This window comes from Nannospalax galili, unplaced genomic scaffold (genome assembly GCF_000622305.1).
Source record: "Nannospalax galili isolate Female #2095 unplaced genomic scaffold, S.galili_v1.0 scaffold286, whole genome shotgun sequence".
Lineage (NCBI taxonomy): Eukaryota > Metazoa > Chordata > Mammalia > Rodentia > Spalacidae > Nannospalax > Nannospalax galili.
The window spans coordinates 13,885,144-13,909,236 of NW_008359442.1; the positions used below are offsets into that span (position 1 = coordinate 13,885,144).

General features: G+C 36.0%; 1 protein-coding gene across 1 annotated transcript in view; it reads right to left on the reverse strand.

The window, feature by feature from the left end:
- Positions 1-24,093, reverse strand: part of Camkmt (calmodulin-lysine N-methyltransferase) — a 465,839-nt gene that overhangs the window by 411,250 nt on the left and 30,496 nt on the right. The window lies entirely within an intron of this gene.

Here is a 24,093-nt window from a genome sequence, read left to right on the forward strand (position 1 = left end):
ATCTTACCAACCCAGCTTGGGATTTGTTGGTTGATGGTTGGCTTTTTGAGAAAAGGCTTCATGTAGCCCAGACTGGACTAGAGGTCACTATGTAACTAAAGATGACTTTGTATTCTTAATATACCCACCTCCACTTCCCAAGTGCTGAGGTTACAAGTATGTGCCACCACAAATGGCTATAACATTTTTATTGAATTTTTGCAATTTTGTAAAACATAATTTGATGGTATTTAGATCTGCTCCCCTATCCACATCTCACCTATTGCCTCTCCAGCCAAATATATATCCTAAGCATCTAATTTATGCCTTCAAATGTCCTTCAGTGGGTGTCCATCCACTGAAGCCTAGTTAACCTATCAAAATCCCATCTTTGAAACAGACTGTCTTTCCCCATCCCAGCAGCCATCAGTTGACAAAAGTTCCTTAGGTTGGATTGGGTTTTCTTACCTACTTCCCCAAGTCTATGCTGGGATTTTATCTGGTTTGAGTTTACATGGGACTTGTGCATGCTGTCACCCTTGCTGTGAGTTCATATGAGTACCTGACCAACTGTCTGGAAAATTCTGTTTCCTTGTGGTTACCCACCACCTCTGGCTCAATCTTTCTGTCCCCTCTTCTGCAATGATCCCTGAGCCTTGGGAGGCAAAAGTTTGATATAGGTGCCCTATTCAGCAATAAGCACACTGTAACCTCTTGTTCTCTGCACATTGGCCACTTGTGAGTTTCTCTGTTAATTCACCATCTGCTGCATAAGGAAACTTCATTAGTAAGAGATGAGAAATGCATTAATCTAACAATATAACAATAAATCATTAGCAATCACTTTAATACAATAACTGTTTAGTTGAAAACTAGCATTGGGCTCTCCCCTATGCCTTGTGACCTATCTAGCCTCAGGTTCCTAATCCTGCTATCAGTGTCAGGTATGGGCTCCATCCTATGAACCAGACCTTAAACTCAATTACAGAGTGGTTGGTTACTCCCGTAATATTTATGCCATTATTGCACCAGTGTCCATATCTTGCCAAGCCAGTTTTTGTCGTTCACAGGATTCACAGCTGGGTAAAGACAATGATTATTTTCTTCCTTCTGATAGCACTAGAATGCTAGCCAGTGGAGAAGAGGCTTTAAAGTCATCACCAGATTGATTTCCCCTTATTTGTTCTATTGGTCATGTATGTAGTACCTTCAGCAATAAGGTCTCACCATCAAGTTCTGGTGAGTAACCAAGAGCAGGGGCAGTGGCCAGTATTATTTGAGGGTCGATGGGACCCATGGTCAACAGTTTCTAGATAAAGAGTCCATTCCCAGCATTGTGGGTTTTTTCCATTTGCCTCTGATGTCTGGAAGGGACAATGTCCTCCTACTATGCAGTAACTCCTTCTAGACTCTCTTTATAATGTTAATGTATATACTTTAAGAAGCGTCTATAGTGGTAGGTTTCCATCTGGATTTTTCTAAAGGCCTTTAGTGTTACTTATCCCTCCCAATACTCTCTCCTTTGCCCTACTCTACCATTCCCCACCCTATTTAAACCTTCCTACTCGAATATTCCCCTCTCCCCCTTAATATCACGATATTCTACCATCCCTCTCCAGGAAGCTCCCACACACATACCTGTCATCATTTATTAGTTTCTTGATGTCTCAGAATTTTCAAATTGAAATATTCATATGTAAGATTTCAAAGCTAGCATTCAACTATGAACGAGAACATGCAATGTTTGTCTTTCTGGGTCTGGTTTAACTCACTCAAGATGATTGTTTCAAGTTCCATCCATTTACCAACAAATTTCAAAAATTCTGTTTTTTTAAGAGCTGAATAATATTCCATTGTGTATATGCACCACACCTTCATTATCCATTCATTAGTTGATGGGCATCTAGGTTGTTTCTAAGTTGGCCATTATGAAAAGGGCAGCAATGAATATGGATGAACAGGTATTTCTGTAGTAGGGTATAGAGTCTTTTGGGTATATGTCCCACAGTGGTATAGCCGGGTCATACGGTAGATCAATTTCAAGCTTTTTGAAAAATCTCCACACTGATTTCAATAGTGGTTGCACCAGTTTGCATCCCATCAGCAGTGGATAGTTCTCCTTTCTCCACACCCTCATCAGCATTTGTCACTGATTGCTTTTTGAATCTTAGCCATTCTGAGTGGGGTAAGATGAAATCTCAAGTGTTTTAACCTGCATTTTCATGATGACTAAAGATGCTGAACATTTTTTGAAGTATTTCTCATACATTTGCATTCATCTTTAGAGAACTCCCCATGCAGCTCCTTTTCTGTCCCACTTTTTAATTGGGTTGTTTGTTTTTTTCATTTGTTTTTTATGCTTATTGAGTTTTTTTTATATTCTAAAAATCCCTCAACCCTCTAACAGAGGTGTAGCTGGTAAAGATTTTTTTTCTCATTCTGTAGGTTGCCCCTTCACTCAAATGATAGTGTCCTTTGATATACAGATGCTTTTCAGTTTCATGTGGTCCCATTTGCCAACTGCTGAACTTAATGACTACACTATAGAAGTCCTGTTCATAAAGTCCTTTCCTGTGCCTATAAGTTCCAATGTGTTCCCTACTTTTTCCTCTATCTGATTCAAGGTATCAGGTCTTATGTTGAGGTCCTTGATCCATTTGGAGTTGTTTTGTGCATGGTGAGAGATAGAGAACTATTTTCATTCTTCTACATGCCCTTATCCAGCACCATCTGTTGAACATGCTATCTTTTCTCCAGTGTCTATTTTTGACTCCTTTATCAAAAAATCAGGTAGCTGTATGGATTTAATATATGGATTTAAATCTGGGTCCTCGATTCTATTTCACTGATCAGTGTCTGTTTTTGTGCCAATATCATGCTGCTTTTATTACTTTAGCTCTGTAGTAGAATTTCAGATCAGCTATGGCAATGCCTCCTCCAGTTCTTTTATTGTCCTGGATTATTTTGGCTATCCTGGGTTTTTGTATTTCCATGTGAAGTTTGATATTATTTTTTCAATTTCTGTGAAGAACTGTGTTGGAATTGTAATGGGTTTTTATGAAATTTGTAGATTGCTTTTGATAAGGACTATTTTCAAAATATTAATCCTACTAATCCATGAGCATGGGCGGTCTTGTCTAGTATCTAATTTCTTCATTGTCTTAAAGTTTTTATTATACAAGTCCTTCACTTCCTTTGTTAAATTTATTCCAAGATATTTTATGGATTTTGAGGCTATCATGAATGGGATTGTTCCCAGATTTCTTTCTTAGTATGTTTGTTTTGTTATAGGAAGGCTACTGATTTGGAGGTGTTAATTTTATATCCTGCTACTCTGCTGAATGCGTTTATCAGCTCTAGTAGTTTTCTGTTGGAGTCTTTAGGATTCTTTATGCATGGAATCACATCATCTGCAAATAAAGATACTTTGGCTTCTTCCTTTCCAATCTGTATCCCCTTTATCTCCTTCTTTTGTCCTACTGCTCTAGCTAACACTTCAAGTACTATATTGAACACAAACGGAGAGAGTGGACATCCATATCCCACTCCTGATTTTAATAGGAATGATTTCAGTTTTTTTTCATTTAGTATGATGTTGGCAGTGGGCTTGTACTATATTGCCTTTATTATATTGAAATATGCCCCCTGTATGCCTAGGGTCTCCATGACTTTTATCATGAATGGATGTTGGATTTTGTCAAAGGGCTTTTCTGCATCTAATGAAATTATCAATGAGTTTCCATCCTTGAGTCTGTTTATGATTACATTTACTTACTATTTATGTTGAACCATCCCTGCATCCCTAAGATAAAGCCAACTTGATCATGATGGATAATCTTCTTGCTGTGTTCTTATATTCAGTTTGTAAGTATTTTGTCAAGAATTTTTGCATCTATATTAATCAAAAAGATTCATATAAATATACATATGTATTGGGGGCTGGGACTTTGGTTTTGGTAATAGAGTAACACTGGCTTCATAAAAAGAGTTGGCAGTGTTTCTTCATTTTCTATTTTATGGAATAATATGAGGAGTGGTATCAGTTCTTTGAAGGTTTATTAGAAATCTGCACCGTATCCATGGTCCAGGTCTCTTTTTCTTGGGAGTTTTTTAATAACTGTATTTATCTCATTGGTTGTTATGTGTCTGTTTAAATTAGGTCCTTTTAATTTAATTTTGGTAGGCCAAACATATCTAGAAATTTATTCATTTCTTTTAGATTTTCTAGTTTGGTGAAATATAGATTTTATGTATGTCCTTACAGTTTTCTGAATTTTCTCTGGGTCTGTTGTAATGCTTCCCTTTTCATCTGAGTGTGTTAATTTGGATCTTCTTTCTTTCGGTCAATTTTGCTAAAGATTTATCAATCTTAATAATCTTTTCAAAGAATCAACTCTTCATTTCATTGATTCTGAGTATTATTTTCTTTATATCTATTTTATTAATTTCAGTCTTGATTTTATTTACCCTTTCTTGTCTACTCTTTTTAGGTGTTGTTTGTTCTTGGTTTTTCAAGACTTTCAGGTGCATCATGAATTTATTTATATGAAATGTTTCTAATTTTCTGGTGCAGGCATTTAATGCTATAAATTTTCCTCTTAGGATTGTCTTCATTGTATCCCAAAGGTTTCAGTATGCTATGTTTTTTATTTTCATCCAATTCTAAGAAATTTTTAATTTCTTTCTTGATTTCTCTCATGATCCAATTTTCATTCAGTAATGTGAATTTTCATTCAACTTCCATGAATTTATGTACTTTTCCCCATTTTTATTGTTGTTTATATCTAGCTTTATTCCTTTGTGGTCAGATAGATTACAAGATGATATTTCGATTTTTGTAAATTTGTGGAGACTTGCTTGGTGTCCTAATATATGGCCAATTTTGGCTCCATGAGTTTCTGAAAAGAAAGTGTATTCTTTGTTGTTTGGGTGGAATATTCTGTAGATGTCTGTACAGTCCTTTTGATTTATGGTGTCATTTAACTCCAGGGTTCTCTGTGTTGGAGTCACTGTGAAATTTTAGAGCTAATAAAGTTTTTTTTTATGAAATCGAATGCTCCTGTGTGAAAAGCATATATGTTCAGAGTTGTACTTTCTTCTTCTTGGTGGATTTTTCCTTTAATCAGTATGATGAGACCTTCCCTGTCTCTTCTCACTAGCTTTAGTTTGAAGTCTATTTAATGGATATTAGAATAGCAATACCTGGTTTTTGTTTGTTTGTTTGTTTGTTTTTTGTTAGCTCCATTTGCTTGGAATATCTTTTTTCCATCCTTTTACCCTAAGGTGGTGTTGATCATTGTTGGTGAGGTGCATTTCTTGGAGGCAGCAAATTGATACATCCTGTTTTCTAATCCAATTGATTAGTCTGTGTCTTTTTATTAGGAAGTTGAGACCATTAATATTTAGGGTTATTATTGATCAATGTTTATTAATTCCTGTTATGTTGGTGTTGTAGTGCTGTTTTTTTAGACCACTTTTGATTGACTGTTTGGGGACAATTTATTCTTTTAAAAAACATTTTATCATGTGTATCAGTGTATTGTCTGCATGTATGCAAGTGTACCCCTGTAATGCAATGCCCATGAAGTTCAGAAGATGGCACTAGAGTCCTCTAGAACTGGAGTTATGGTTGTTAGTCACCATGTGGGTGCCAGGAATATAACCAAGGTCCTCTGCAAGAGCAGTGAGTGCTCTTAACCCCTGACCCATCCCTCCAGCCCCAATTGATTTATTCTTTGTGCCCTCTTGAGAGTGTTTAATCTCTTCTGACCAAAGTATTCCACCAAGTAGTCTCTGTAGAGCTGGTTTAGTGGACATATATTCCTTAAATCTGTTTTTATCATGGAAAGTTTTTCTTTTAATTACAACTGATAGTTTTGCTGGGAATAATAATCTGGGCTGGAATCCATACTCTTTCATGACTAGAATGACATTGGTCTATGCCCTTCTGGCTTTCATAGTCTCCACTGAAAAGTCAGCTGTTATTCTGATGAGCCTGCCTTTATGTGTGACTTATCTTTCTCACTCACTGTTTTCAATATCTTTTCTTTACTCTGTATGTTTAGTGTCTTGATTATTATATGATAGCAAGGGCAGTCTTTTCTGGTACCTACTTGATGTTCTGTATACTCTTGTACCTTGATAGGTATCTATCCCCAGGTTTGGGAAATTTTCTTCTATGATTTTGTTTAAAATATTTTCTATGCCTTTGGCCTGAGTTTCTTCTCCTTCTAGGCCTATCATTCATAGGTTTGGTCTTTTTCCAGTGTCCCAGAGGTCTTGCATATTCCATTCCTGGGTTATTTTAGATTTGACATTTTCTTTGAGTGATCCATTTCCCCAAGCTTGTCTTCAAGATCTGATATTTCCTGTTTCATTGCCTCCACTTCCTTTTTTCTTCTTTTCACTAAGCTTTTTGAGTTTTTTATTTCAAGTTTTATTTCAGATTGATTTTTCTTCAGAGATTCTATATTTTTATAGAATTCTAATTTTATGTTTTGAATTATTCTAGTTATTTCATTCAACTGTGTTTTCAAGGTCTTCATTCAGTTTTTTATTCACAGCTTCTTTGAGTTCCTTGAATATATTTATAACTGCAACTTTGAAAACATTGTCTTGATTACCATCCTCAGGAAACTAATATTACAATGGGGTTAATTTCTGTAGTAGCCATATTATTTTATTAATGTTGTTTGTGGTTTTTCACTAAGATCTGAGCCCCTGGACTTATGTGTTGGTGTTTCTTTGTATGGGTAAGTATCTCATCCTTGTCGAATCTTGTTGTATCTTGTTTCCCCAACTTGTCAGGTTATGGCCCAACTGAGTAGTAATAGATGTTCACTTTAGGGGCCACTTTATATTGATGTACAACTGGGGTGAAAGAAGTGGTCTCAGTTCAGGCAGAGATAGGTGCAACTTTTGAGTTGAGATTCCAGGATTGACCTTACAGGGTCCTAGAACAAGAGTATGGAACAGGGGCCTGCCAAGACTGGAGGGGCATGTAGATCTGGGATGGGATAGGATCCCCTTGACCAAAGAAAGCCTGAGAGCTAAGATCTACAGCTTTTGCTTTTAACCTCTTAAAACTCTCTTTAGTCTTGTGGTTTACTATTATCTTAACAGATAATTCATTAGTCTTTAACACAGCATTCCTTTGCTTATTTATGAACTTATTTCTCCTGATTTTACACTAATCTTTTAGCATATTAAAGGATATATATATAACTGATATTCTGCTTTGAATAAATTAAAATGTTTCATTTAAATGAAATGTCAGACAACTGTAAATAGACTTGAACTTCAGGGTTGATTTTAATGCCCAATTTTAAGACCTATGTCTTACATTGGCATAAAGTATCCTACTATCACATAAAGAAGGGGCCTTTCAAATTCTAAGCATGGACAAAACTAATGATAGTTCTCAAGAAGTCATCCTAAAATGGCACTAAAATGGAATAGCATATTTCCAACTGATTGAGTCGTTGAGGTTTTGGGGGTTTTTTTGTTTGTTTGTTTTTTGTTTTGTTTTGTTTTGTTTTGTTTGGTCTTTTTGAAACAGGGTCTAGCCCCAGCTGGCCTGGAACTCACTATGTAGACCAGGCTGGATTTGTGTGTGTAATACAACATGTTCCTTTTGACCTTACTTATATAGCTCCAACCTTAAAGATGCAATATACCTACTTAAAAGACAAAGTCATATGTTCTTGGTCAGATAAATGGCAATTTGCAACTTACATAGCTTAAAAAAAAAAACACCTGAATTCATATTGATCTAGAAATTGCTACAATGTCAAAATAATTTGGGGTGACTAAGAATTTATTTCCATAAATATCTATCTTTAGACTGGAAGAGGTAGTAACTTTAGATCAGAATTAGTCAACAATACCTACCCACTCTCATCTTTTGGGTCCGTGCAGATCATAAAAGAATTTCAAATTATTTACAGCCTTAAAGTAAAGCCGACTGGCTAGTACTAAAAGCCGATTGAGCTAGGTGCCAATTCATTTGGTAATAATTCAATGGTTTGGCTAAATAAGCCCTAGAGAAGCTGTATTCAGTCCAAGTCTTTAAGCACATCCAAGCAGTCCCTATTTCACAGCTATTTTATTTCACAGTTATATTTCTCTCCTGTCTCTCTTCTCTCTTCTCATCTATCCTCACACCCAAGTATTAGGTTTATCTCTTCTAATCAGACACTAATTTCCACAAAGTATATAAAGTGCCTTCTGGCCCATCTCAGTATGCCCAAGTTAGTTATGTACACACATAGGTACAGTTATGGAATCAAATATTTACTGAAAGTCCACTGGGCATAAGGTACCATTTAAGATACTGTTTTAAGGCTGAGGATGCAGCATAGAGAAGCCCGCTGCTCTCAAGTTTCCCTTAAAGAAAGGAACCCAGGAATTACACAAATAAGAAGGTGATCACAGATAACAACAAATGTGGTCAGTAAATAACAAATTCTTAATTTTAAATAGAGGCCAGAGGCATCCAACATGACTGCTGAGGATGAAATTCTGGTCCTCTCTAAGAGCAGTACACACTCTTTAACCTCTGAGCTATCTCTCTAGCCCCCAGACTTTAGAAAAATACGTACTGTTGTAGGTAGGATGGTTTAGGAAAGCCTCCCTGAAACATGACAACATCTGAGTCTCTTTTTTAGTTTTGTTTGGCTTTGGGTTCTTGTTTTGTTGTTTTGGGGTTTTTAATATATTTTTATTGAATTTTTGTAGATTTAATATAATACATTTTAATCATATTTAGTCTTTCCTTCCCTATCTGCACCCCCCATAGCCCACCCACAGGATTTCACATCTGTTAAGGCCTATTAAGTCAAGTTTGTGTACTCAGATGTCCCTTGGTGTGAGTTCATCCACTGGAGCCTGTTCAGTCTGTCTAGAGTTACTCCCTTAAAGATTATCAACTCTCCTTCACCCAGCAGTGATCAGCTGCCAATAGTTCTCACCAAAGTTGTGGCCTCCTGTCCATTTCCCCAGTTCTATGCTGATTAAGTTTATATGGATCTTGTGCATGCTGACATCATTGTTGTAAGTTCATATGAGCAAGGTCCCAGGAGCCTGTAAGACACTTGTTTCCTTATGGTCATGCACATCTTCCCCTGGCTCTTACAATCTTTCTGCCTCCTCTTCTGCAGTGGTCCCTTGTTTATTTTTTTTTAAAAACAAGATAGGGTGTCACTCTGTAGTTCAGGCTGGCCTCAAACTCACAGCAAGCCTCCTGCCTCAGCCTCCTAGATGTAGGGGTTATAGGCATAAGCCACGATGCCCTGGCTCACAACTGAGTCCTAATTGATGAAACGGGGCCACAAATCTGAAGAACTGAGGAATAAAAAGCAAATGAAGCTTCTGAATAGGTTAGCAGTGTGATGTGATTGAAAACTAGACTTTTTAAAGATTTCTACAGCTGTCATTCAATTATGAAAACTGGGAAGTAAACAATGACTCTATATTACCATCTAATCCACAAGCTCCATCCAAACTTCTGATTGGCCTTTATAGGTCCAGGATACAATCCATGATCATGTTACTTTTAGTTATCATGTCTCTTCAGTCTCCTTCAACTCGGGAGAGTTCTTTAGTCTTTTCTTTGCCTTCGGTAACCTTGACATTTTTGAAGAGCGTTAGGTCAGTTATGTTATAGAATGTCCCCCAGTCTGACTTCCCTTGTGACTTACGATTTGGGCAGAAATGCCTCACAAACAATACTGTGCTACCAGTGCAACATGGTAGAAAACAGATGTTAATTTACATTGCTGTCTACTAGGTTTTCCTAAAGTTAATAACAAAAGTGGTATTTATCAAGTCCTAAGTTATTAATTAGTATTATGTGGCTACTTTGGAATTTGAATCCTATTTCTCATCAAATTTTCAGCTACCGTTTTAGTATCCACAGTTCATTCCTCAATCTGTTATTACTACAATAGTTGTCAAAGAGTGCTTTTCTAATTCCATCATTCCTTCTAGACTAGTGGTTCTCAAATACAGATAGAGGCAGTTCTGTGCCCACTCCTTTCCCAAAGGTACATCTGGCAATATCTGAAGACATTCTGGGTTCTCAAAACAGGGGGTGATGTACAGAGACATGCTACTGGTGTTTGACAGGTAGCAACCAGAGATGTCCTGGGCCTGCCACCACACCCAATTATCACCAAAGTGTTAGCCTGCTCAAAATATCACTAGTGCTGAGGTTCTATAACGTACTGCATGTTCTTATTAAACTAATTTGAATATATGTAGTTTTTTGTTTTTCACCATTTATATACATGTTAATATTAGTATAGACTCATAAGAGTACTGCTTTATCTAAAAGTTTATTATTTTTCCATCATTATTTATTTTGACACTTGTCTCAAACTTGGTTAAAGGTAGTTCAAGGCAGTTCATATGTCATTTGGGTGTGTGTCAGTCACCCTGAGTATCTCTCTTATTTTATGACATATAATGCCCAGCCCTTGAGTTAGCCATTCCTTTAAAAAAATTCCAGTTCTTTCTGGTGGAGATTATTTAGAATCCAATATTCTAAATAGACAAACAGACCAAGACAGAGATAGGGACTACTCCATTACCACCCCATCAATCAATCAATCAATCAATCAATCAGAATGTCTATCTGCCCATCTGCATCTATCTATCTAAAGTAACATAGTGATATCTTCATTTCCGATCCAACATCACAAGATTTATTTTAGCTTCCCCCTTTCTATATATGCAACTCTCAACATATTCATTTATTTGCTAAATCTCCCTATCTCTTGAGACATAAAAAAATTCCAAGCTGCAAAGCAGAAAACTAAACCCTAGAAGCACTCACCTCCCCCTTACCAGTTTCTGCCCATATTCAAGCCTAAACCTTGTTCTGATAAAGAAAACGTAAGAAAGGCCAGTTAGAAAGTTTCACCCTGGATTAGTGGTGTAATTCAGCCACATAGTACTTGTCTAGCACTTGTCAGGCCTTCAGTTTGGTCCCTAGCACTACAGGAAAAAAGTTCAACTCTGGGCCAGGTGTGGTGGTGCACACCTTTAATCCAAGCCCTCAAGAGGCAGAGGCAGGTGGATCTCTGTGAGATCAAGGCTGGCCTGGCCTAAATAGTGAGTTCCAGGTCAGCTGGGGCTACAGGGAGAATCTGTCTAAAAAAAAAAAAAAAAAAAATTTTTTTTTTTTCCTTAAAGTTCAACCCTGGATATATGCCATGTCCACCTGCCCCTACCTATACTGTTAAATACTTGGCCTCAAAGCAGGAAAGGAGGAAAAAGAGCCAGGTTCTACTCTAGTCTCTTCTCTACCCTAAATGACTGTAGTTGTCCCTTATATGTGAGGGAAAAGGCCAGTTTCTCAAAATGAAAAAAAGACTTTAAGCTAGTCTTTGTTAAAAGTAATTTAGCAATTTATATATAAACATACATTAAATACTGCATATAAATATACTTCAAATTGGGCTCTGTCATTAATAATCTATAATGAAACAGGCAACTAACTTGAAAAATTTGTTCAAAATGAGGGCCTTCATATACTTTTTGGTTACATGGAGGAGAAGGCAAGCTGGAATTGAGTTAGAAGCTTCCTCCCTGTTGGGTACCATTCATAGCTGAGAAGGTGCTATGTATGCTACTGGGGGAGAAAAGTTATCAATAATCTTACAGAGCTGTGAACCTTGCAAGATATGAAATAATGGCATGACTCTTACAGACATAACCAATCACTTTCTGATTAGATTCATTGATGTCTCTATAGGAAGGAATTCATGTCTGTAAAGATCAAAAGCTCATGGTTTAGAAGGTGGTAGGCCCTAGTGGGTTATCTACCACTGTTGTTTTGATAAATGGACATGATTAAATTGTCTTCTAAATACTTATGTTTATTCCATAGATGAGTACTGCTCTCAGCCTTCAGAAAAACTTCTCCCACCAACCCCTACCCCACAGTGGGCAGTGGTTAATGCAGAGATTCCTAACTGGGGAAGTTCTGAGAATAAATTACTGTTGAGTATCCAGCCTTAAATGGGACATGTGTCATCCCCACCAAGGCTCAGAGAATATCATGCTTGGAGGTGGGAGGGAGCTGGAGGGGCAGAAAGAATGTAATAGCCAAAGGATGGGGTGGAGTATTATGAAATGATTTCTTTTGGACATGGCATGGCCATTGTACTCATGAACTCACCTCAGCTGTGGTTACCTGCACAAGACTGGATCTGACAATATTTCTCACGGATGAGGGAGTAGTTCATGAGGCCCCATACTTCCCTGGGGAACTACTGGCAGTTAATGGTTACTGGGGAAGGAGGTATCAATTTCATCAGTGGTATTGCCATTGATAAGTTGCATGCTCCAGTAAACAAACCCCTACTCATGCTCATACAAGGGAACCTTATTATGCTCAGTGGTTCACACACACACACACACACACACACACAAAAAAAAAAAAAAAAACAAGAAAGGGGTCTTATTGGGAAAAAGAAGGGTTCCAGAAGAAGAGGAAGGGGAATGAGAGAGGGTACTATGGGATGAAAATAACCAAAATTCATTATATACATGTATGAAATTTTCATATAATTTTTTTCTTTTATTTAGATAGGGTCTCACTATGTAGTCCTAGCTGTCCTGGAACTCACTCTGTAGAGTGGGCTAGCCTCAAATTCAAACAGAGCCACCATGCCTAGCTCAAGGGTATTGTTGCTAAAGGCTATATAAAAAAATCTTTGAGGGGATGGAGAGATGGCTCAGTAGTTAAGAGCACTGACTGCTCTTGCAGAGGACCCAGGTTTGATTCCCAGCACCCACATGGCAGCTATGAACTGTCCTTAACTCCAATTCCAGGGGAATCCAAAGCCCTCTTCTGACCCCCGTGGCATTGCATGACACAGGTGCACTCACACACATGCAGGCAATACACTCATACACATAAAATTTAAAAAAAAATTTTTTAATCTTTGGAATATTTGTTCCACAGATCTTAAAAGATATAACAATACAAAATAAATGTATTCCAATTAAGCATATACAAACAATAAGGAATGCTACAGGTATACAGTGATAACTAAACATTAGAAAGAATGAGTAAGTAATTTCTCCAGAAATTTTACATTAAAAAAGAAACAAAAACAATAAACACACAAAAATGTGCTAAACAGAGATATGTAAAGACACTGGTGTGACATTAAAAAGAAACTCAATAATGACAATAAAGTCTAACTCAATAAAATCTAAAATATGTAGATTGAAACTATACAGAATTATACCTCTTATAATAAATCAAACTATTATAACTCCAAACTCACAATCTTCAACAGCCCAATTTAAACAATAAATTCTATATAAATTTCCCTTTAAAAAATATAATTTAAAAAGATTTAAATACACAAAAGACAAGATGACAAAGTGCTTGGCTAGGAATCTTCAGTGACGCAGGGAATGTGATTAGAGGAATACCAACACAAAAAATGAAATGCCCAACTGTCCAATGAAACTTGACCTCTAACACCTGCTTAGCATCCTTCCAATGTATTTCTTTTTACCTAAGTAAACCAAACTCAGTCTCTGCTAAGGGATCTTTATTAATATAAGCAGGTTTTCCAGTTTTAAATATAAATTGCTGAAAGTAGGCCATTGTTATTTATTTAAAATAGATTTATTCAATTAGTGTAACAAAAAAGACTTAAACTTTAAACACAGTTACATTTTTAGGGCCTGTCTAATTAACAAATAGAAAACCAAATTGTCAATGAGCAATTTCTACTTAAAGTTTGGGAACAGTTATAGTTTCCAGAAGATGAGTTATCAATTGATTTACTTTCCCTTCTGAAGGTAAAGAATGCTCTTTAATTCATGAGTTGGTTCACTATGCATAGCTGCTTCTCATAAAATTTTAACAATGAGTTTTATTATTATGGATGAACTGACACTTGCTTTTTAAAGAGTTTATTGTTACATAAAAAATATCTTTATTACATGTTTCCCCAATGTAACACATACGTGAAAAAAATCAAATACAAAAATTAATGAGAATGCAATTATTCTTCTACCCAATCTTTTAAGTCCATACTTTCTTGAAATAACTAATACTGATAATTTTTCGGTTTTTTTCCATATTTACAATTTCTTTATATAAAAAAATAAAATTAATTACACACATTACTCAACTCATCTAATAATAATAATCTTAGGCATCTCTCCAGCATACAACATAAACTCAATTTACTCTCTTTTTTTAAAATATGTATGAGTGGGTGCCAGAAGAGGGCATCAGACCCCCTGGAGCTAGAGTTAGACAGTTGTTAGCTGCCATGTGGGTGCTGGAAATTGACTTCGGTCCTCTGGAAGAGCAGCCATCTTAACAGCTGAGTCATCTTTCCAGTCTCTCAATTCATTCTTTCAATCGCTACCTAATAATCCATTGATATGGATACAAAATAATTTATTCCCAATGGTGTAGGAAGAAAAGCAGTCAGATTCTTTGTTGGTTATTTTTCTTTCCAATCCAAATAATACTGCAATTAACATCTGTGTTCATTATATACTGGAGGACAGATACCAAAACGTAGGACTGCTGGATCAAAAGAAATAAAAAACAGTATTTAGATCTTTCTAGACCTTGTATTTGGGGAAATATTAGGATACACAAAAATAACAAGAATAGGAAAAGAATTAACTCCCATTTACCCGTCATTCAATTTAATGACTGCCAAACTTCAATACTCCCCTTGCCTCTTCTTTATGAAATTTAAACAAACTTCATTTTAGTTCTCTTTCTATGAATGCCTCTAAAAGTTTGTCCAAGTCCTTTGAGGAACACAGTTACACAGTAACCATCTACATTTATACACTCTTAATACAATATATAAAAACTTTTTTTAGTCACCCATAATATTCACTCCACCTTCCACTAAGCTCTTTGCAATGGAGAAACAGAATCAAAACATCTAAGACAGTAGAAAAAAAAGACCAGGAAAAAAAATCATCCTAAAAGCATAAAGACCTTGAGAAGGAACAATATCAGGCAAGCGCAGAGGTATATTAAGTGACACAGGCAACAAAGAGAAAGAAAAAAGTAACATTAAGCAGATTTTTAAAAGCTAGCATTAGCAGGTAGGAAAAGTACTTAAGGGATTGCTGGTAGTCTGAGTGGGAAATTTAAGCAAAGAAAGCAATTCATGAGGAATAGGGCATGCCATTTGAATGTATTTTAGAACCACTGGCTTAAAATATATTGCACTGATCAAAAACTAGATGAATAGTCACTTAGTGCTCTTCCACCAAAAGATATTCGGGTGGAAAAATATCACCAATGTGTAAGAAAATGACAATTATTTCTTTTTAAACGTGAGGCAACACTGTTCCTTAAAGAAGAATATACAATGTGCATATATGTACACATATATGCAAAAGTGACACAAATATGAATGTGTTCTTAGAAAGAAAAAGCCACAAAATGAAATTTCAAATGCACTACACACATGGCTACTTAAAGGAATTCTAAACTATCTTATATACCGAATATGTTTATAACACAGACATGTTAAAAAAAATCATATCCTATACTTATTGGCCTTTTGGCTAACATCTAGTAAGAATCATATCCTACTTGAATTATTTAAATTGTAGTTTCCTTTTCTAGGTATTAGTTCATTAACCCACAAAATACTAAGTATTCCCTATATGCTAAGCAGTATCTATATACACACAAATAAAACTATAAGCTCCACAGGAGTTTACAGTCTACTGAGTTATTTAGATACAATTGCAATATAACGTATTTAAATTAATTTGAAATAGTTTTGTTGTACATTTATTTATTCATTTATTTATTTTGTGTATGTATGTATGTGCACATGTCTGCACATGCTCTGGTGTGTGTGTGTGTGTGTGTGTGTGTGTGTGTGTGTGTGTGTGTGGGGTGGTCAGAGAACATTTTTCAAGAGTTGGTTCTCTCCTTCCACCATAAGGGTTCTGGGGATCAAACTCAGATGGTCAGTGCCTTTACCCACTGAGCCATCTTGCCAGCCCCTATTTTAATGAATTTTAAATTTTCTAAAGTCTGTAGGTAAACAGAACTGGTGAACTTCTGCTTAACAGAGTCAGAAAAGGCTTCATAGAAGAGGTAAACTACACTTGAAATGAATCTTGAGGGCTACAAAGTATATACATTTAAATTGGAAATATTTTTTCTAATAGAGATTTGACAATAATAATAATATATAGTCTACTTAAAGTATTAATGTTTTCTATTATCTTTAAGTTAATTATGAGACTGATAGACATATATGTATGTTATGCATATACGTGTGTATATATACATACATATACATGTGCGATAAAGATCATAAACATGTTAGAAACATTCCACATATTAATGATCTACAAAACTGATCAGCTCAAGAGAAATATATAAACATATAGACATCCAGGGTTTCCTTACAAACAGTTCAGTCAGAACACCCTACAAAGAAATCTGTTATCAACCACTGGAATATCATTGTAGTTTTAAGTTTCATACTACACAACTCTTGAGGATCACAATAAAAGATGATATTATAAAAGGCAGAAGTCAAAGAAATACTTTAAAGTAGCTTGAAAGAAAGGACCGAACAGACAGAAGAAAACTCAACTTTCAGTATTATCTTAAAAAAAGAAAAGAGAAGGAATCAATTCACAACAAAAATAATACTTATGGGGGTGAGGGGCACTAAGAAAAAGAAAAAAAGTTTCAAATATTAAAAGGCATAAAAATAAAAATGAAAAAAAATCAACAGAAAGATAAAATTGGGGAAATATTCCTAAGAGTACAAAAAAAAAACCTACAAAACAGAAGGAAATTGAAAAATAATCTGCTTAGAATATACCATTGAAAAGTAAAAGTTATAAAGACAATGGTGAAAAAACAAGAGAGGAGGAAATCACCAAACAAAAAATTCAAGAAAATTTCCCAGAGCTGAAAAATAGGAATATAAATTCAAGTGCCCACAAGATACCCAACACAACATTTAAAAATAGAACCATGCCAGATTAGATCATAAAGTTCTAGAACACTAGGAATAAGGCTGTATCAGGTTCCACAGAGAGGTAACAAGTTTCATTTTTAAAAAGAAAAAAAAGAAAGAATTACAATAGAAAGTACAATGCATTACTGCACAGCTCTGAAGAGAAAAAAAAAATCACTTAAAATTCTATCATTTTATATCCAGCCAAAGTATCATAGACCCTCAAAACCTTGCCTTTCCTTACTTTCTCATGAAGCTATGGGAACTTGTAAGTGTACATGATAACAAAGTAAACCAAAAAGAAAAATTTAGGAATGATACCCAACAGAAAAGAGGTGTAACAAATATTGAGAATGACAGTCAAAGAGGTCAAGACAAAGGTTTGTAGCAGACTTCAGAGGCTTCAGAAAAGACTTCAAGAACATGCACTGATGGTCCACATAGAGCTATGTAAACTGAAAAGACATAGGCCTTTAAAACAAATATGCAAATAAAGTCATGCTTAAAACAACATATTCATGCCACTGAAGTTCTACTGTCATTAAAGTAAGCTGAGCCACTTTTTGCCAATATTAGCTGGGTGAATTATTCACTGATGAAGCAATGTGGTTACTTTAAATTATTTTTTAAAAGATGTTTGCTGGTGAGATAGGAAACATAGTTCATAGATCATCCAAGTACCTGGATGCATCAAACACTGAGATTTATCCAGATTTTAATACAGTAGTTTCTTCAACATATGTAGAAAGAATGTTTTATTCCCTTGGAGTAGTTCAAAGTTGAGAAATCATTTGAGAATTGAAAATGCAGGACAGCACATAGAGGTACTTAATAAACATTTGTTGAGATTTCTCTTTCTTTTCCGATCTATAAATAAAATAAGAAAGGGTAAATAAAGATCAATTTAACTATTTGATGTATTTTATATATATGAAATCTATATATATCATACATACACATACACACATAAAGGTAAACATGCACACGCATATACTCACCAACATATTTTCTTCTGTAGTTCTATGTTACTTTTCAATTCTATTTTAAAAATATATTTTATAATTTTAACTCAATGAAGAAAGTTTAAAAACATGGTTTCTTAAAAATATTTGGCTATTCGTGCACAAGTCCACATAAGTTCAAGCCAGACAAATTCCCAGTATAAACATAGGGAAGTGAGTAAGAAACCCTAACCCTACCTGATGAACTATTGACAATCAATGGCTGCTGGGAGAACAGTCAGTCTCCTTTAAGGGTAAGACTCTTGGTTAGGTTGACCAGGCTGCAGTGGATGGACCCACACTGAAGGGTACTTTGGACAAACTTGACTCTATAAGTCTCTCTCTCTCTCTCTACTAATATATATATATATACATATATAATATTTTTATGTATTTATTTATATATCAATAAATAGGGTATCTGAAATTGGACAGGGGTAGTAAGGGGTACAGAGAGGGGAGGGTATCTAAACACAATCAATTTATACTGTATGAAGTTCACAAAACATCAATAAAAAATTAATTTTTTTTCTTTTTTTGGTCTTTTTGAGACAGGGTCTCCCTGTAGCCCCAGCTGGCCTGGATTCGCTATGGAGACCAGGCTGGCCTCGAACTCACAGAAATCCACCTGCCTCTGCCTCCAGAGTGCTGGGCTTAAAGGCATAAGTATTTGACTGTTGAAAAATATTTAAAAGTATTAGGTTAACTTTTGTTAAATAAAATGACATGCGTATTTGTTAATAGCTCATGCCATTTGTAGATATTAGCTACAAATCTGTTCATTTAAAAAGGACTTAGCACCAAAAGAATTCAGATGTATTTAATTGGCTTTAATAAACAATATGACTAATGAAAGTTGACTACCCTTAGATAATTAATAACCTGAAAAATATGTAAAATAAGCATATCTTAAATGCTTCCAAATCTACAGTGTACAAGGAGGTTACAAATTCAAATGTCCATGGGTAGAGTGGCTAGCATCAAAATAAAATCAAGAATATAATTATTACCATTATGTGAGATTAGACTCAGGCCACTAGATTATATACTTTAAAATTCTGGCTATAATTCTTTTTTTTTTCAATTATTGCATTAGTTACACAAAACATTCATGTGTTCCAAATTTAGTTTCTATTAGCTTATGTGCCTACAGTATACGTTCTATAAAATTTAGACCTAAATTTACCTAGTATGTAGAATAATAAATCAAATATAAAAAGAATGTCTGGAGTGAATGGATTTGTTTGAGTGTGACTTGAGATTTAGATGAATCAACGAATCCTTACTGAATACCACTTGAGCCGGTTCCTATACAAGGTACTGTGATAGGATTAAGAGGCATACCTAGATAAAAAATGTTTCTTTCCTTGTCTTCTAAACACAGATATATAATTAACTACCCAAAGTGGGACCCTTTTTTAGAATGAGACACTATTAATAATTATATTAAGCATAACTGAGATTGTAACAGATAAATAATGTCACCCTAACCTGGTCTGCTTTAGTCCGTCTATCCTAGGTTCCATACCCTCTAGGGAAGATCCTCCCTTAGCAGGCTTGTTTCTTGGGATTTTGTTGTTGTTGTTGTTGTTGTGTTGCTGTTCTTTTTGCATCAGGGTCTCTCTATAGCCCCAGCTGGTCTGGGACTACTATGTAGACCAGGCTGGCCTCGAACTCAGAGATTCACCTTCCTCTGCCTCCCAAGTGCTGGGATAAAAGGCATGAGCCACCAAGCCTGGCTTTTGTTTCTTGTTTTATGATAGAAAATCAGAATGAAAAGTAGTAAAAAAGAAGAATTGGAATTTTCTAGGGAGTTGTTGTGTAATTGTCTTGTATTTAAAAGTAAAGGATCTGGAGAGATGGCTCAATGGTTAAGACCACTGGCTACTCTTGCAAAGAACCTGATATCAGTTACCAACACCCACATGGCAGCTCACAACTGTCTGTAACTCCAGTTCCAGGGTATTCAGTGACCTCTTCTGACCTCCACAAGCACTGCACTCACACTTTACACATACACACGTAGGCATTCATATACATAAAAGCAAATTTTTAAAAAAAATTTTTAAAGCCAGGTGTGGTGGCACATGCCTTTAATCCCAGCACTCCAGTCAGAGGCAGGAGGATCTCTGTGAGTTCAAGGCCAGCCTGGTCTCCATAGTGAATCCAGGCCAGCTGGGGCTACAGCAACACCCTGTCTCAAAAAGACAAAAAAAAAATTTTTTTTTAAAGAGAGAGGGTTGGGAGAGATGATTACTGGTCTTGCAGAGAACCCAAGTTCGTTCCTGGAACCCACATGGCAGTTAATACCCCTTGTAACTCTAGTTCCAGGGGATCTGATACCCTCTTTTGGCCTCTGCAGGCATTGCGTGCAAGGGTGCACTTACATGCAGGCAAAACACTCATATACAAAAAAAAAAAAAAATCAAAAAAAGGAGAAGTAAAATATTCAAATTAGTGACACTCCCTAGATTAAACCACAGGTTTGGTTTTGTTTTGATTATTTTTATTTCATGATCATGAGTGTATTGCCTACATGTATATAAGTGTACCTGTGTTGTGTAATGCCCACAGAGGTCAAAAAAGGTGTTGGATCCCCTGGAACTGGAGTTACAGACATGTTAGCTGTTATGTGAGTGCTGGGAATTGAACCCAGGACCTCTGCAAGAACAGCCAGTGGTCTTAACTGCTGAGCCATCTCTGTAGCCCTGAACCACAGGTTTTATAAATATTGTATAAGTTTATTAGACACAATCCCTCAATCAGGGAGGTTAAATTTCATTTAGGGAGAAAAAGAACTAAAACTAATATACATGGTACATAACTGAATGCGAAATTGCAAACAATAGATCTATAGAACTTAAAAGAGAAAGATCAAAACAGGCAATATGAACCAAGGTCGTCTCCTCCTCCAGACACACTTTTCATTATTCTTAAGTCTGAGTTTCACTACACCTTTCAGTCAGAAACAAAGCCATGTTAACTGTCAGAGATTCCTAGGAAATGATGATGACAAGAGAAATCTGGCCTTCAACAACCAAGTGGGAAAAGACTTCAAACAAACCAAGAACTCACTGCCTCCAGGGAAGAGTCCACCTAGTCCAGCACACTAGAACAGGCAGATGAGAGCGAACAGCAGAGCACCTACAATACACATAATTCATCCACATTTTCAGATTCATACACACATGTAGCATGACTTGAATTTTTTCCTCATTCTGTCCCATCTCCCTAAGACACAAATGAAATATTCAGATTAAAGGTTGGGAGCAGAAAGTGAGGATGAAGGGGGCAGGGGCAAGAAAACAAGGCACATGAAGCACAACTCATTCAATCATCAAATACTTTGTTCATATCAAGAACTCATAAAACAGTGCAATATGCTCAGGCCATACAAATGTTCAAATATCGACAGCAGTGCTCTGTGGAAGGGCCATTCGATGATCAAAACAACTTTGCTAAAGACATGAACATTCTTTTAGTTGAGCTCTTTCTGTAAGGTTTATGTGTGCAATTTTTAAAATAGCACTGTGGCCACAAGCTTGAGGATTACCTTGGAGAAAAGGCCATGTAAGAACACAAATTATGATCATTACTGTATTATTATCACAAAAAGCACTTCTCAAGAAAAATAAATAAATAAAACAAAACCTATATTTGGTTTAAGACTATTAAAAGAAAATGCACTTTCTTTGCTATCCTCACTCCCTAAATCTTTATTCTATTAGAATGTCAACTAACTTTCAGAAACCCTGGAGAGCCCATTTCTTAATGACCTTTAACCAGTCTCCCCTGAGACTCAATCCACTGCTCATATTTTTATCCCCTTTCAGCATCATTTTCTAGCCCTCAATATTCATTTCTCATCATCAACTTTTAAAATTCATTTCTCACCATCTGGGGAAACATACCCAGGAAATAGAGTTAGAAGGATTCTAGATGCCTGTGTGATCACTTGCTGAACGTAAGCAAGTTACTTATACTGAGTATCATTTTTCTCGCTTTTTTACAAAGTTAAGTTTATTCACTGGGGCAATATTAATAATGGTCCTGGCAAATTATTGCAAGGAATGAAAAAGTAAATGGTAGTTATTTAAAAGAAGACAGAGAATGGAATATTATTCAATATTTGCTCAGAGGGATGGGAAGTTTGCTTGGTATATCTTCTGCTAACATGTAGAGGAACTTAAGTTACATGAAATATCCCTCCAGATCTTTAAAGGAGAGAGAAACTGACAGATTTATGACAAGACAAGCTGCCTTTCAGTACTATCCACTGACTAAAGTACATGGACCTAAAAAGGATCCATGGATTCATTTCAGTCCTTTTTTCATAATAATACCATCCTCTATTTTCAAAGAGAACACGCCAATTCTCTGATATTTTATTTCAAATAAAAATGTAAAAAATACATTAAAGAGATATATTCTAAACGTTCTTTGCCTGATGAATACTAATATCAAATGCAAAGGACTCTGCATGCCTAGGGCCATGCTTACTCAACACTGGACCAAAAGACAAATGTGCTACAGTAACTATGGTACTAAGAAGTTAGACAGTGAAATACAGTTAGGGAAGCCACTATCTACCCACCTAAACTAACCTAGCCTTTTCTAACAGACTAGGAATCAAAGACTACATGCACATTATGACTCTAAACAAGGGCCAGAAGCCTGACCTACCAGCTCCCCATTGACTTTGCGCTCCCTCTGATCTCAAGGCTGCTGACTACACATGCATCCTAAACACAGAATGCACAATCTTATAAATTTATTTTCTAAAGAACTTACAAAGTTTGCCCAAAAGTCATCACTGACTGACTTTAACCTCTTTATACTCCCCAGACCTAATATAAGACTGAAATGATTTGATTTTTGATTCCTTAAAAAATGTACTGGGAGCCTAATACATTGACATCTAGCATGCTGTGAGCTCCTTGGAGATAAGTGCTATTGAAAAACATATTTCTATATTTTGACTGGTAAAATGAATTGTTCCTTCATTCCACAGTGCTATCCTAAACAATCAGAGATTTTATCACAGCTTTCACTCAAAAATAAATATTCTACTTCAAAATTAAAGAATATTTTTAAAAATGAAAGTAGCATTGTTTTTTACAGTTATAAAAGTAATATATGCCATAAAAATTCAAACAATACTGGAAAGTATAATGAAGAAATCATAATCCCAACAAAGCACTGGGCACTGAAATGGCTCTGTGCATGCACATCACAGCTATTTGCATTCTTAGCAGGAGCGCATATCTTCCAGAAACATGAACACATTTGGGCTAGGGAGATGCCTGCAAAGCAAGAGAATCTGAGTTTGATCCCAGAACTCCTGTAAAAAATGCTGTGTATGGTGGCACATCCTTATGACCTTAGTACTGGGAAGTGGGAGACAGAAGGGTTGCTGGGGTTCCCTGGACAGTTAGTCTAGCCTAACTGATGAGCTTCAGGCCAATGAGAGACTCTGTCTCAAGTAAATGGGCAGCATTCCTCAGGATGATATCCAAAGTTGTCCTCTCTCCTTCACACACACAAGCACATGGGTGTACATGTACCCAAACACATATGCACACATATGCATGCATAAATAAATAATTAGACCACATTTACTGTACTGATATTTTGGTTTGTTATTTGAGACACGATCTCACTAAATAGACCAGACTGGCCTAGAACTCAAAGATCCACCTGCATCTGCCTTCTGCCTTCTGAGTGTTGGGATTAAAGGCATGTGCCACAACACCCAGCTACTGTACTGATTTTCAACCCATTATGTTTTCGAAATCTTCAACAGTGATATAGTATTCCATTCCATGGATTATACATAATGCTGTAGTACATGGCTTTACTTATAGCTTTGTCTAATGGTTTCATTGTTTTAGAAAGGAGATAGTAAGGGGCTGGAGAGATGGCTCAATGGTTAAGAACACTGGTTGTTCTTGCAGAAGATCCGGGTTTGAATCCTGGCACCCACATGGCAGCTAACAATTGTCCGTAACTCCACTTCCAGGGGATCCAACGACGGGTGCACTTACCTACATGCAGGCAATATATTCATACACATAAAATAAAAATAATAAATAAAATTTAAAAATTAAAAAAGGAGG